This window comes from Symphalangus syndactylus, chromosome 14, assembly GCF_028878055.3.
Source record: "Symphalangus syndactylus isolate Jambi chromosome 14, NHGRI_mSymSyn1-v2.1_pri, whole genome shotgun sequence".
NCBI lineage: Eukaryota > Metazoa > Chordata > Mammalia > Primates > Hylobatidae > Symphalangus > Symphalangus syndactylus.
This window is the reverse complement of record NC_072436.2, coordinates 45,729,397-45,745,903: the sequence shown is the minus strand read 5'-3', so window position 1 is coordinate 45,745,903 and position 16,507 is coordinate 45,729,397. Positions and strand designations below refer to the sequence as shown.

The window sequence follows — 16,507 nt, the reverse complement described above, 5'->3', positions numbered from 1 at the left end:
CCAGCCAGTGAAAGCAGCCTGGAGGGAGGCTGTACCATGCAAAGCCACAGGGGCAGAGCTACCTGAGGCCAAGGGAGCCCACCTCTTGCATCAGCATGACTGGGATGTGAGACATGAAGTCACAGGAGATCATTTCAGAGCTTTAAGATGTGGCTGTCCTTCTGGATTTCAGACTTGCATTGATCCTGTAGCCCCTTCATTTTAGCCACTTTCTCCCATTTGGAATGGGTCTATTTACCCAATGCCTTTACCCTCATTATATCTAGGAAGTAACTAACTTGTTTTTTGATTTTACAGGCCCATAGGTGGAAGGGACTAGCCTTGTCTCGGATGATACTTTGGATTGTGGACTTTTGAGTTAATGCTGAAATGAGTAAAGACTTTGGGGGACTGTTGGGAAGGCATGATTGGTTTTTAAATGTGAGGACATGAAATTTAGGAAGGGGCAGGGGCAGAATTATATAGTTTGACTGTGTCCCCACCCACCCAAATCTCATCTTGAATTGTAGCTCTCACAATTCTCATGTGTTGTGAGAGGGACCCAGTGGGAAGTAATTGAATCACGAGGGCAGGTCTTTCCCATGTTGTTCTCATGATAATGAATAAGTCTCACAAGGTCTGATGGTTTTATAAAGGGGAGTTCACCTGCACATGCTCTTTTGCCTACCACCATGAAAGATGTGCCTTTGCTCCTCTTTCGCTTCCACCATAACTGTGAGACCTCCCAAGCCATGTGGAACTGTGAGTCAATTAAACCACTTTCCTTTATAAATTTCCCAGTCTTGGGTATGTCTTTATTAGCAGTGTGAGAACAGATTAATACAGCAGGCCATAGGGATCAGGCATCATTTAAGAGATGACATGGGATTGTCACTGGTAGAGGGTCATGACTGAAACTTGTCCAGGTTCTTGGCATTTTTAACAAAGAATTGGACAAAACTCCCAGCAAAGCAAAGAAAGAATGAAGCAACAAAAGAACAAAAGCAGGGGTTTATTGAAAATGAAAGTACACTCCACAGTGTGGGAGCAGACCCTTAGCAGTGGCTCAAGGGCCTGCATACAGAATCTTCTTGGGTCCAAACACCCCCTAGAAGTTTCCTATTGGCCACTTCATGCTCACCACATGTAAGTGAAGTGGTGGCCTGCAATCAGTCTGACCAGTTGCAAAAAGCAGCCAACCAGAGGCTGAAGTGAATTACAAAGGTCACACTCCTCTGCAAACATCTGATTGGTTGCAAAAAGCAACCAATCAGAGGCTAGGGTGAAGTTACAAAATTGCAAACCAAAACTCCACCCACAATCAGTCTGATTTGTGGCAGACAGTAAATTTCCCATCTGCCTCACAGGAAAGGTGAAAGGGAGTAGCCTCTGGACCTTTTGTTACTTAATTTGGAAAGCTAGGGATTTTCCTTTCAATTTAGTTCAAGGAAGTTAGCATGAAACAGCCTTAGGTTCCTTGCCTCCAGACCTATTCTCCTGCCTCAGGATGAGGAATTTGATCAGATATTGACAGTGATCAGATATTGAGGTGGGGGATTCTTGCTAAAATGACTTAGTAGGCTTCTCATTAAAATTGAGCTGTGTAGGCATGAAGCGAAGGCCCAACAGTGAGGGTTAAATGAGGCACAGAGGAGCTAAAGTTTGGTGAAGGAGAGAATCTTTTTCACCTTCTTCTTTCTCAATCAAGTTCATCACTCTTTGCCAACAAAGTCATAGGGAGTTTTCACCCCAACTCCAGCCCCCAAAAGGAATATTTATTCTGGCAATAAAGCTGCTGATTTTTGCAACCATCACAACTGTGGTCAAACTACCACTTTTGCTAACAAAGCTATGGACAAGGGGGTAGGGAAGCAGCCCCAGGCAACAAGGCCACAGACTCTTACACAAGCTCTAGCAATTTTATTAAGAATGTGTCTTCAGGCCTGGTGGGGTGGCTCCTCCCTGTAATCCCAGCACTTTGGGAGGGCAAAGTGGGTGGATCATCTGAGGTCAGGATTTTGAGGCCAGCGTGGCCAACATGGGTGAAACCCCATTTCTATTAAAATACAGAAAATTTGCTGGGCATGGGCATGTGCCTGTAATCCCAACTACTCAGGAGGCTGAGGCAGGAGAATTGCTTGAACCCGGGAGGCAGAGGTTGCAGTGAGCCGAGGCTGTGCCACTGCCTTCTAGCCTGGGTGACAGAGTGAGACTCTGTCTCAAAAAAAAAAAAAAAATGAGTCTTTACTCATTGTCCATCTTTGTTTGACTTTTAGTACCCTAAGGGTGTTATTTCAGACAATCCTGTGCAGTATTATATGCATTCGTACAGACAAGGATTGCTGACCTCTTCACGCTGCCACGATTGGAAGACCCTCTAAAGGCTCTTGGTCAGAGTCTTTTACATATTAAAGCATGTTGTGAATAACCAAGTGGGCAACACAGAATTCAGTGTTTTGAAACCTCTGTGGCAGTGGAACTCTGCCCCTACTTTTTTTTTCCAGGAGCATCTGATTTATTTCTCAAAGTTTAATGCAGAACACTTACACGGAGAGGTTAGTAAGATGCAGATTCCTAGGCTCCCACTCCAGAGGTACAGGTTGTATAGATCTGGGGTGCATACATATGACTTTAGACAGTTGTCTGAAGACCACACCTTGCCCTTTGTTCCATAGAGTGCATCCGTTCATAAGCTCCCACACCTCTCAATAAAAAGTCATTTACTTCTTTTCACTTAGTGTTTTAAAAGACTGATAGAGAAGAGACGATGCTATATGTTCACCAAGTCTGTTTTATATTCTTCCTTGATGGGAACATGTAAAACTACACTTACCAGTCCTTTGTAGCTGGCTGGGACCACATGACTACATCTGGCCAAAGATATGTGAATGAGACAGCCAAGTGCAAAGGAGTTCCCGGAATAACTCCAACCAGCCTGCACACTGGTAATGTGCACTGGGGTGGAGCCACAGAAGTTCTTCCATTTGCAGTGGGGAAGAGCCTGGCTCCTCCTCTTCCTGGGTGGAACCTGGAATTTAATCTGCCAGGCAGGAAGCATGTACTAGCAGGACTCTCGCTCAGCTGAGAGTTCCTGTTTACCTTTTTGCCCAGTAAATCCCATTTTTCTCACCCTTCAAATTGTCCACGAGCTTAATTTTTCATGGTCATGTGACAAGGACCCCATCTTTAGCTGAACTGAGGAAAACTCCTACAACATGAGCAGGAGGAATAAGTGGATTACTTTCCAGCCATGGCAGTGGGGAGCCCGTGTGCAGTTCTTCAATCTCTTGCCTTCCGTTTGGTGTGAAGGGTGGTGGCCTCGTCATATAAAGATGACAGAGCTATGGGTTTGACAAAAGTCTGAAGACTCACATAGTCAACAGCTGCCTGTGGAGGATAAAGGGCTTTGGGGGAGCAAGAAATAAGCTTTTAGTGCTAAGCCATTGAGATTTGGAGTTGTGTGTTGCCACATCGTGAATCTAGCCTATTTTGAGTTAGGGGTTATAGAAACGGCAATGGTGAAATTACCTTCTGAAAAAGCTCAAAGGATTGAGGAAAGAAAATATGATTAACAGGAAACCTACGATCTCAAAAATGAAAGCTTGGCATAAGCCAGCGTCATTTGATCCCGCTCCTTCCATGGTGAGGTAATAGTCGCAATCGACAGGCCTTTCCTGCAGTTGTTAAGGTCTGACCTTTTAAGTGGAAAACAATACCTTAGGCCTAATCTAAAGGACAGATGCAAAAAAAAAAAAAAAAATGTCAATTAACTCAGCCCATCTATCCAGAACTTGCATTTGTAAATGGTTTTATTTTCAAGATGAAGATAAAAACAAGTCTTTCCATTTTAATCTTCTGTTAACCAGCATATTTTGTTAATTATAATCTATAGCCTACTCCTTGGGTCTTTCATTATTTGAGGTTTTACCTTATATGCAATGATTTTAACATAAATAAACACCAAGGAGGGAGAAAATAGGTGGTGTACTTCATAATACAAAAATAAATAAATAAAATTAGTAAAATTGCTTTCAGTAGGGAAACACTTTAAGCTCTCTTTCTGTCTAGGAAAGGCACCAGTTCAATTAAATATAGCTGGCTGTATTTTATGTTTAAACACTGAATGTGAGTCAAAGATTCACGACTTCCTCAAGCTTACTTCACACTGCTTTCCCATCCCCCAGCTGCATCTAGCACCAGTCTGTCCTTGGCCCACCCAGCAGGAAAGAAATGTGATGTGTGTGTGTTCTATCGTGGAATTAATCAGCAGACAGTATGTCGGGGTTAGGTTGGAGAAAATTAAAGGCACACTTGCAGCTCATAGAAAATACTGTGAACCCATTTGGTGAGAGTAACAGAGATGCTATGAAAGTCAAATGGCCAACCTTTCCTCCCTTTGCCTTTATTAACTTTGACATTTGCATGAAAATTGAATCCTGGTTTCCTGGGGGCTCATCTACTCCTGCAGTTTCCCCTTACCTGAAGGCTTAATCTTCTGTTGGTGACATGATAATCAGTTCTCCAGCAAGCAATTATGATGTCACAAAGAGGCAATTATCACTTCAGGTGAGAAAATAAACAGCCCACACAGATGATGACTTGAAATCTTTACGATTATCTTAAGGTAATTTTTCTTTTGAAAGATTTCATATGAGAAAATGACTATAAGCCTAGATAAAGAGCCCACAAGACAATGGTAGAAGTGTTCATTCTAGACCCTAAGTCAAATATTTGTACATATTCCCCAAATCCTTACTGAACATTTCTGGGGTGGCTTCTCCCTCCTCCAATGTCCCCTGCAAAGTGTGGCATACTGGCTTCCATGGAGACCCATCTGTTGGTCCTCAATGCTTTTCCTCTTTCAAAGCAAAATGAACAAAAGTGAACAAAAATGAACTGAAATAATATCATGGAATGGTACCATTAATTAGAAGAAAAAAGATTTCATTGCACAAAAATTGGAGAATGTATATAAAAAGAAATAATTAAAAATTGTTTATAATCCTACCACCCAGAGAAAACCATAGTATTTTAGTTCCAGTCTTTTCTTTCTTCAGTGTGTTGGTGTGTACATTGTGAAATGATTACCACAATGAATGTGTATCATCTCACATAGTTACTTTTGTGTGTGTGATGAGAATGTCAGCAACGTTTGAACTAGAGCAACTCTACCTTGAGTAGGGACTGGATAAAATAAGGCTGAGACCTACTGGGTTGCATTCCCAGGAGGTTAGGTGTTCTTAGTCACAGGATGAGACAGGAGGTTGGCATAAGATACAGATCACAAAGACCTTGCTGATAGAACAGCAAGCAGTAAAGAAGCTGGCCAAAACCCACCAAAACTAAGATGGTGATGAGAGTGACCTCTGGCTGTCCTCACTGCTCATTATGCTCTAATTTTAATTTATTAGCATATTAAAAGACACTCCCACCAGTGCCAAGACAGTTTACAAATGTCATGGCAATGTCTAGAAATTACCCTATATGGTCTAAAAAGGGGAGGAACTCTCAGTTCTGGGAATTGCCCACCTCTTTCCCAGAAAACTCATGAATAATCCAACGCTTGTTTGGTATGTAATCAAGAAATAACTGTAAGTATACTCAGGTGAGCAGCCCATGCTGCTGCTCTGCCTATGGAGTAGCCATTCTTCTTTTTTTTTTTTTTTTCTGAGACAGAGCATTGCTCTGTCACCCAGGCTGGAGTGCAGTGGTGTGATCTCGGCTCACTGCAGCCTCTGCCTCTCGGGTTGAAGTGATTCTCCTGCTTCAGCCACCTGAGTAGCTGGGATTACAGGCACCTGCACCACATCTGGCTAATTTTTGTATTTTTAGTAGAAATGGAGTTTTGCCATATTGGCCAGACTGGTCTCAAACTCCTGGCCTTATGTGATCCACCCACCTCAGGCTTTCAAAGTGCTGGGCGTGGACCACTGTGCCCGGCCAGAGTAGTTTTTCTTTTATTCCTTTACTTTCTTAATAAACTTGCTGTCACTTTATGGACTCGCCCTGAATTCTTCCAAGTGTGAGGCCCAAGAACCCTCTCTTGGGGTCTAGATGTGGACCCCTTTCTGGCAACAAGAATACTTGAGACCTATTCTCTTAGCATATTTCTGGTATTCAATATATGATTGTCAACTATGGTCACCATGCTGTACATTAGGTCTCTAAAATCATTCATAACTGCAAGTATGCACCCTGTGACCAATATCTCCCCATTTCCCCTCACCCCCTGGCTCCTGGTAACACCCTTCTACTCTCTGCTTCTGTGCTTTCAACTTTCATTCATTCTACATTTAAGTGAGATCATGCAGTGTTTTTCTTCCTGTGCCTGGCTTGTTTCACTTAGCATGAGGTCCTGCAGTTTCATCCATGTTGCAACAAATGGCAGGACCTCCTTAGTATTCCATTGTGTGTGTGTGTGTCTGTGTGTCTGTATATATATATAGTGCATATATATATATATATATATATATGTGGTATGATTATATATCTAATTACAATTTCTTTACTCATACACCTGTCAATGGACTCTTAGGTTGTTTCCATTCTTGACCATTGTGAATAACACTGCAATGAACATGGAAGCACAGATTAGTGAGGCCATTTTCAATCGCCAAAGAGACAATGTTTGATTCTGGCCAATCAGAGTGTTAAATGCACTGGGTCATTTGGCTACTGACTAGGCAATTGGGTCAAGGCAGAGGTATCCAACAGTGACCAACTATCAAGTAGGACAGACTTAGAGTAAACAGAGAGCCACTTAGGCCAAGAGTGACTGTGCTGTAACTTCGGCCATTGCAGTCCCGGGAGTAAGCTCTGCTCACTCGGTCCTCATGAGCACAGGTCCCTGTCCTCCATGAGTGACCTCTTTTCCAATACATAATCACGATTTTAATTGTTTTAATTGTTAATCTTGAAAAGGCTTCTGTACGAGTCGACTTCCCTTTAGAGTATAAACGCCTTAAGAGTCTCCTCTGCAAAACGATCTACAGATTCTCAAAAGCTAGGGTAAAGAAGTAGAGAATTTTGCCTATAAGAAGTTATCCTGTTGGCTCTTCCAAAGCTTTTTACCATCCAAATCTGCTTGACACAGTTTGATTAGAGAAGAGGAAGTCTCAGTACCAACCACAGGACTATGAGACACAGAAGGAGGAGGAAAGAGAAAACCCACTAGGCCTGGTTTCTGAGAGAGCCAGTCATAGGACATTACAGTGAAAGACTTAGGGAGTGAGAAACCCTGGAGCAACTCAGGGGGCAGGAAAACTTGAGAAGAAAGGAAATTTATAAAATTGTTGTTGTGCAGAATAAGTTGAGTCATTTAAAATATTTCTTTGAGGAGGAAAGGGAAGGCTGAAATTACTTTTAATATATGCCAAGCCCAAAGTGTTTCTTTAAATCTAATGCTCAGATAAGACTGGGCCATGTGGGACCTGTCAGGCCTCTGAGCCCAAGTTAAGCCATCGTATCCCCTGTGACCTGCGCATATACATCCAGATGGCCTGAAGCAAATGAAGAATCACAAAACAAGTGAAAATTGCCTGTTCCTGCCTTAACTGATGACATTCCACCCCAAAAGAAGTGAAAATGGCTGCTCCCTGCCTTAACTGATGATATTACCTTGTGAAATTCCTTCTCCTGGCTCATCCTGGCTCAAAAGCTCCCCCACTGAGCGCCTTGTGACCCCCAACCCTGCCCGCCAGAGAACAACCCCCTTTGACTGTAATTTTCGTCTACCTACCCAAATCTTATAAGATGGCCCCACCCCTATCTCCCTTCACTGACTCTCTTTTCAGGCTCAGCTGGCCTGCACCCAGGTGAAATAAACAGCCTTGTTGCTCACACAAAGCCTGTTTGGTGGTCTCTTCACACGGATGCGTGTGACAACTGGTGCCAAAGACCCAGGACAGGAGGACTCCTTTGGGAGACCAGGCGCCTGTCCTCGCCCTCACTCCATGAGGAAACCCACCTACGACCTTGGGTCCACAGACCAACCAGCCCAAGGAACATCTCACCAATTTCAAATCAGGTAAATGGCCTTTTCACTCACTTCTCCAGCCTCTCTTGCTACCCTTCAATCTCCCTCCCTTGCTACCCTTCAATCTCCCTCTCTTGCTACCCTTCAATCTCCCTGTCCTTCCAATTCCAGTTCTTTGTCCTCTCTAGTAGAGACAAAGGAGACACATTTTATCTGTGGACCCAAAACTCCACGCTGGTCAGGGACTCGGGAAGACAGCCTTCCCTTGGTGTCTAACCACTGCGGGGACGCCTGCCTTGATCATTCACCCACATTACCTTGGTGGCAAGTCAATTGTGGGGACGCCTGCTTTGGCTGCTCACCCACCCCCTTCTCCATGTCTCTACCTTTCTCTTTAAACTTACCTCCTTTACTATGGGCAACCTTCCACCCTCTATTCCTCCCTCTTCTCCCTTAGCCTGTGTTCTTAAAAACCTAAAACCTCTTCAACTCACACCTGACCTAAAACCTAAATGCCTTATTTTCTTCTTCAACAGTGCTTGGCCCCAGTACAAACTTGACAATGGCTCTAAATGGCCAGAAAATGGCACTTTCGATTTCTCCATCCTACAAGACCTAGATAATTTTTGTCAAAAAATGGGCAAATGGTCTGAGGTGCCTTACATCCAGGCATTTTTCACACTTCGTTCCCTCCCTAGTCTCTGTTCCCAATGTGATTCCTCCTGAATCCTCTTTCTTTCCCTCCTGCCTATCCCCTCAGTCCCAACCTGAAGCGTCGCTGAGTCTTTCCAATCTTCCTTTTCTACAGACCCATCTGACCTCTCCCTTCCTCCCCAGGCTGCTCATCGCCAGGCTGAGCTAGGTCCCAATTCTTCCTCAGCCTCTGCTCCTCCACTCTATAATCCTTCTATCACCTCCCCTCCTCACACCCGGTCCGGCTTACAGTTTGGTTCTGTGACAAGCTCTTCCCCACCTGCCCAGTAATTTCCTCTTAGAGAGGTGGCTGGAGCTGAAGGCATAGTCAGGGTACATGTGCCTTTTTCTCTATCAGACCTCTCTCAGATCAGTCAGTGTTTAGGCTCTTTCTCATCAGACCCCACTAAATAGATACAGGAATTCCAATATCTAACTGTCCCACAGTTTAACCTGGAGTGACTTACATGTCATCCTGACTTCTACCCTCTCCCCAGATGAACAGGAAAGAATTTTTTCTCTAGCCCAATCTCATGCTGACAACTGCTGGCTCCATGAGCCAGACTTCCAAGAAGGCATTAGAGCAGTTCCCCAAGAGGATCCCCAATGGAACTATCAGGCAGATTCCCCAGGTATAGCTAGGCGAGATTACATGATTTCCTGCCTTGTTGAAGGGCTTAAAAAGGCAGCTTACAAAGCTGTTAATTATGACAAGCTTAAAGAAACTACCCAAGGTAAAGACGAAAACCCAGCCCAGCTCATGGCCCGCTTAGCAGCAACCCTTAGACATTTTACAGTCCTAGACCCAGAGGGGCCTGAAGGCCACCTTATTCTTAATAAGCATTTTATCACCCAATCCACTCCTGACATTAGGAAAAAACTCCAAATTTAGATTCTGGCCCTCAAACCCCACAACAGGACTTAATTAACCTTGCCTTCAAGGTGTACAATAATAGAGAAGAGGCAGCCAAATGACAACGCATCTCTGAGTTACAGCTACTTGCCTCCACTGTAAGACAACCCACAACCATGTCTCCAGCATACAAAAACTTCAGAACATCCAAGCCACAGCTTCCAGGGGCTCCTTCAAAACCTCCTCGTGGATCATGCTTCAAATGCCAAAATCCTGGCCACTGGGCCTCAGAATGCCTGCAGCCCGGGATTCCTCTTAAGCCGTGTCCTGTCTGTACGGGCCCCCACTGGAGGTCGGACTGTCTGACTCGCATTGCCGCTGCTCCTGAAGCCCCTGGAGCCCAAACCCAGCGTTCCTTGGCTGACTCCTTCCCAGATCTCCTTGGCTTAGCAGCTGAAGACTGACACTGCCTGATTGCCTCAGAAGCCCCCTGGACTATCATGGATGCCAAGCTTCAGGTAACTCTTACAGTGGAGGGTAAGTCCGTCCCCTGTTTAATCGATATGGGGGCTACCACTCCACATTATCTTCTTTTAAAGGGACTGTTTCCCTTGCCCCATAACTATTGTGGGTATTGATGGCCAAGCTTCAAAACGTCTTAAAACTCCCCCACCCTGGTGCCAACTTGGACAACATTCTTTTATGCACTCCTTTTTAGTTGTACCCACCTGCCCAGTTCCCTTATTAGGCAGAGACATTTTAACCAAATTGTCTGCTTCCCTGACTATTCCTGGACTACAGCCGCATCTCATTGCCACCCTTCTTCCCAACCCAAAGCCTCCTTTACATCTTCCTCTCGTATGCCCCCACCTTAACCCACAAATATGGGACACCTCTACTCCCTCCCTGGCAACTGATCACATGCCCATTACTATCCCCTTAAAACCTAATCACCCTTACCCCGCTCAACCCCAGTATCCCATCCTGCAGGACGCTTTAAAAGGATTAAATCCTGTTATCACTCACCTGCTACAGCATGGGCTTCTAAAACCTATAAACTCTCCTTACAATTCCCCCATTTTACCTGTGCAAAAACCAGATAAGTCTTACGGGTTAGTTCAGGATCTGTGCTTTATCAACCAAATTGTTTTGCCTATCCACCCTGTAGTGCCCAAACCATACACTCTTTTGTCCTCAATACCTTCCTCCACAACTCACTATTCCATTCCTGATCTTAAAGATGCTTTTTTCACTATTCCCCTGCATCCCTCATTGCAGCCTTTCTTTGCTTTTACCTGGACTGACCCTGACACCCATCAGTCCCAGCAGCTTACCTGGGCTGTGCTGCCCCAAGGTTTCAGGGACAGTCCTCATTACTTCAGCCAAGCTCTTTCTCATGATTTAATTTCTTTCCACCCCTCCACTTCTCACCTTATTCAATATATTATGACCTTCTACTTTGTAGCCCCTCCTTTGAATCTTCTCCTCCTGCTCCCTCCTGCTCCCTCAACATTTATTCTCCAAGGGATATCGGATATTGCCCTCCAAAGCTTAAATTTTTTCTCCATCCATTACCTACCTTGGCATAATTCTTCATAAAAATACACGTGCTCTCTCTGCCGATTGTGTCTGACTGATCTCTCAAACCCCAACACCTTCTACAAAACAACAACTCCTTTCCTTCCTAGGCATGATTGGATACTTTTGCGTTTGGATACCTGGTTTTGCCATCCTAACAAAACCATTATATAAACTCACAAAAGGAAACCTATCTCACCCCATAGAGCCTAAATCCTTTCCCCACTCCTCTTTCCATTCCTTGAAGACAGCTTTAGAGACTGCCCCCACCCTAGCTCTCCCTGACTCATCCCAACCCTTTTCATTACACACAGCCAAAGCACAGGGCTGTGCAGTCAGAATTCTTACACAAGGACTGTGACTGTGTCCTTTAGCCTTTTTGTCCAAACAACTTGACCTTACTGTTTTAGGCTGGCCATCATGTCTCCATGCAGCAGCTGCTGCCGCCCTAACACTTTTAGAGGCCCTCAAAATCACAAACTATGCTCAACTCACTCTCTACGGCTCTCATAAGTTCCAAAATCAATTTTCTTCCTCACACCTGATGCATATACTTTCTGCTCCCCGGCTCCTTCAGCTATACTCACTCTTTGTTGAGTCTCCCACAATTACCATTGTTCCTGGCCTGGACTTCAATCTGGCCTCCCACATTATTCCAGATACCACACTTAACCCCCATGACTGTATCTCTCTGATCCACCTGACATTCATCCCATTTCTCCATATTTCCTTCTTTCCCGTTCCTCATCCTGATCATGTTTGGTTTATTGATGGCAGTTCTACCAGGCCTAATCGTCACGCACCAGCAAAGGCAGGCTATTCTATGGTATCTTCCATATCTATCATTGAGGCTACCGCTCTGCCCCTCTGCAGTACCTCTCAGCAAGCCGAACTCATTGCCTTAACTCTGGCTTTCACTCTTGCAAAAGGACTACATGTCAATATTTATACTGACTCTAAATATGCCTTCCATATCCTGCACCACCATGCTGTTGTATGGGTAGAAAGGTTTCCTCACTACACAAGGGTCCTCTAACATTAATGCCTCTTTAATAAAAACTCTTCTCAAGGCCGCTTTACTTCCAAAGGAATCTGGAGTCATTCACTGCAGGGGCCATCAAAAGGCATCAGATCCCATTGCTCTAGGCAATGCTTATGCTGATAAGGTGGCTAAAGAAGCAGCGAGCATTCCAACTTCTATCCCTCACGGCCAGTTTTTCTCCTTCTCATCGGTCACTCCCACCTACTCTCCCACTGAAACTTCCACCTATCAATCTCTTCCCACAGAAGGCAAATGGTTCTTAGACCAAGGAAAATATCTCCTTCCAGCCTCACAGGCCTATTCTGTTCTGTCATCATTTCATAACCTCTTCCATGTAGGTTACAAGCTGCTAGCCTGTCTCTTAGAACCTCTCATTTCCTTTCCATCGTGGAAATCTATCCTCAAGGAAATCACTTCTTAATGTTCCATCTGCTATTCTACCACCCCTCAGGGATTGTTCAGGCCCCCTCCCTTTCCTACACATCAAGCTTGGAGATTTGCCCCTGCCCAGGACTGGCAAATTGACTTTACTCACATGCCCCAAGTCAGAAAACTAAAATACCTCTTGGTCTGGGTAGACACTTTCACTGGATGGGTAGGGGCCTTTCTCACAGGGTCTGAGTAGGCCACCGTGGTCATTTCTTCCCTTCTGTCAGACATAATTCCTCAGTTTGGCCTTCCCACCTCTATACAGTCTGATAATGGACTGGCCTTTACTAGTCAAATCACCCAAGCAGTTTCTCAGGCTCTTGGTATTCAGTGGAACCTTCATATCCCTTATCATCCTCAATCTTCAGGAAAGGTGGAATGGACTAATGGTCTTTTAAAGACACACCTCACCAAGCTCAGCCTCCAACTTAAAAAGGACTGGACGGTACTTTTACCTCTTGCCCTTTTCAGAATTAGAGTCTGTCCTCAAGATGCTACGGGGTACAGTTCATTTGAACTTTTATATGGATGCACATTCTTTCTCAGCTCCAATCTCATCCCAGACACCAGCCCTCTAGGTGACTATCTTCCAGTCCTCCAGTAGGCTAGACAAGAAATTCGCCGGGCAGCTAATCTTCTCTTGCCTACTCCAGATTCTCAGCCATATGAAGACACCCTCGCTGGATGATCAGTTCTTGTTAAGAATCTGACCCCTCAAACTCTACAACCTCAATGGACCGGAACCTACTTAGTCATCTATAGTACCTCAACTGCTGTCCACCTGCAGGATCCTCCTCACTGGGTACACCATTCCAGAATAAAGCTGTGTCCATTGGACAGCCAGCCTAATCCCTCCTCTTCCTCCTGGAAGTCGCAAGTACTCTCCCCTACTTCCCTTAAACTCACATTTCTGAAGAACAATAATAACACTTATGAGCCTAATACATCCCTTCATTCTATTAGGTCTGTTTGTCTTTACCTTACTTTTTGCAACAGAGCTTTATGAAGTCGCCCCCACTACTTGGACTGAGCCCCAAAAACTAGTCATCCCTACTATCTTCTGTCTAGTCATACTCCTATTCACCATTCTCAACTACTTATAAATGCCCTATTCTTGTTTACACTGCCAGTTTACACTGTTTCTCCAAGCCATCACAGCTGATATCTCTTGGTGCTATCCCCAAACTGCCACTCTTAACTCCCTCTTAGAGTGGATAGATGATCTTTGCTGGCAGGGGACCCTCCAATACTTTCACCCTGATGAAGTTCTATTGTTTACTTTCATACTCAGTCTTATACTCATTCCCATTCTTATGCCACCCTCTACCTCTCCCCAGCTATCTCCACCACACTATCAACCTTACCCACTCTCTCCTAGCCATTTCTAATCCCTCCTTAGCTAACAATTGCTGGCTTTCCATTTCCCTTTCTTCCAGCACCTACACAGCTGTCCCCACCTTACATACAGACTGGGCAACATCTCCTGTCTCCCTATACCTCCGAACTTTCTTTAACAGCCCTCACCTTTACCCTCCTGAAGAACTTATTTACTTTCTAGACAGGTCCAGCAAGACCTGCCCAGACATTTCACATCAGCAAGCTGCCACCCTCCTCCGCACTTACTTAAAAAACCTTTCTCTTTATATCAACTCTACTCCTCCCATATTTGGACCCCTCACAACACAACTATTCCTGTGACCGCTCCTTTATGTATCTCTCAGCAAAGACCCACTGGAATTCCCCTGGGTAACCTTTCACCTTCTCGATGTTCCTTCACTCTTCATCTCCAAGCCCAACTACACACATCACTGAAACAATTGGAGCCTTCCAGCTCTGTATTACAGATAAGCCCTCTATCAATACTGGCAAACTTAAAAACATTAGCAGTAATTATTGCTTAGGAAGACACTTACCCTGTATTTCACTCCTTCCTTGGCTACCTTCCCCTTGCTCGCCAGACTCTCCTCCCAGGCCCTCTTCTTGTTTACTTATACCCAGCCCCAAAAATAACAGTGAAAGGTTGCTTGTAGACACTCAACATTTGCTCATACACCATGAAAATTGAACCTCCCCCTCTATGCAGTTACCCCATCAGTCCCCATTGCAACCTCTGATGGCTGCCGCCCTAGCTGGATCCCTAGGAGTCTAGGTACAAGACACCCCTTTCAGCACTCCTTCTCATCTTTTTACTTTGCATTTCTAGTTTTGCCTCGCACAAGGTCTCTTCTTCCTCTGTGGATCCTCTACCTACATGTGTCTACCTGCTAATTGGACAGGCACATGCACACTAGTTTTCCTTACTCCCAAAATTCAATTTGCAAATGGGACCAAAGAGCTCCCTGTTTCCCTCATGACATCGACATGACAAAAAAGAGTTATTTCACTAATTCCCTTGCTTGTCCAAGGTTTAGGACCTTCTGCCTCCATTATTGCTCTCAGTACTAGAATAGCAGACATTTCAACCTCTGTCACGACCTTCCATAGCCTCTCTAATGACTTCTCTGCTAGCATCACAGACATATCACAAACTTTATCAGTCTCCAGGCCCAAGTTGACTCTTTAGCTGCAGTTGTCCTCCAAAACTGCCATGGCCTTGACTTACTCACTGCTGAAAAAGGAGGACTGTGTATTTTCTTAAATGAAGAGTGTTGTTTTTACCTAAATCAATCTGGCCTGGTGTATGACAACATAAAAAAACTCAAGGATAGAGCCCAAAAACTTGCCAACCATGCAAGTAATTACGTTGAACACCCTTGTGCACTCTCTAATTGGGTGTCCTGGGTCCTCCCAATTCTTAGTCCTTTAATACCTATTTTTCTCCTTCTTTTATTCAGACCTTGTATCTTCCATTTAGTTTCTCAATTCATCCAAAACTGTATCCAGGTCATCACCAATCATTATATAAGACAAACGCCCCTTCTAACAACCCCACAATATCACCCCTTACCATAAAATCCTCCTTCAACTTGACCTCTCCCACTCTAGGTTCCCACACTGCCCCTAACCCCGCTCAAAGCAGCCCTGAGAAACATTGCCCATTATCTCTCCATGCCACCCTCCAAAAAATTTTTGCTGCCCCAACACTTCAATACTATTTTATGTTATTTTTCTTATTAATATAAGAAGGCAGGAATGTCAGGCCTCTGAGCCCAAGCTAAGCCATCGTATCCCCTGTGACCTGCATGCATACGTCCAGATGGCCCGAAGCAAGTGAAGAATCACAAAAGAAGTGACAATGGCCTGTTCCTGCCTTAACTGATGACATTCCACCACAAAAGAAGTGAAAATGGCCAGTCCCTGCCTTAACTGATGACCTTACTTTGTGAAATTCCTTCTCCTGGCTCATCCTGGCTCAAAGCTCCCCGACTGAGCACCTTGTGACTGCCACCCCTGCCCACTAGAGAACAACCTCCTTTGACTGTAATTTTCCTTTACCTGCCCAAATCTTATAAGACGGCCCCATCCCTATCTCCCTTTTCTGATTCTCATTTCAGGCTCAGCCCGCCTGCACCCAGGTGAAATAAACAGCCTTGTTGCTCACACAAAGCCTGTTTGGTGGTCTTTTCACACGGACGTGCGTGACAGGACCTTGGTTTATATCTAGGCTTCTCGAGTAGAGGAACAAATGCCAAATGGCTAAAATGGGTCACCACACGCACATCATGGTTTCGTTATAGCATATTTAAAATGTTCTTATTTGCTCACAATTCTACTTCCACTAGACACTAATCTTTTCCAAACAAGGCCTTTTTTGTTACTAATGAATCCCTCTTCCTTTCCCCATTGATCACCTGTATTAATTAGGATAGTTTAGCTGGCTGGAGTAAGGACTCCCCAAAATGCAGTGTGTTAAACAAGTTAGAAGTATATTTCTCTTTCACATGTTTATGAGGAGGTAAGCAGTGCAGGGCTGGTTGGGTGGCCCTGCCATGCCCAAAATAGAGTTCTCTCTGGGTCC

At 44.6% G+C, this 16,507-nt stretch overlaps 1 long non-coding RNA gene across 2 annotated transcripts; it reads left to right on the top strand.

Annotated features, from left to right (window-relative positions):
• Positions 1-7,746: 7,746 nt before the first annotated feature.
• On the top strand, positions 7,747-16,104 carry LOC134732353 (uncharacterized). 2 transcript variants are annotated; one of them, XR_010115413.1, is made up of 4 exons: positions 7,747-8,005; positions 9,590-10,018; positions 13,203-13,426; positions 16,044-16,104. It is a non-coding gene; the product is annotated as an uncharacterized lncRNA (long non-coding RNA). The 2 variants fall into 2 exon arrangements; XR_010115412.1 differs by lacking the exon at positions 16,044-16,104 and having other exon boundaries at positions 13,203-13,662.
• Positions 16,105-16,507: the final 403 nt, after the last annotated feature.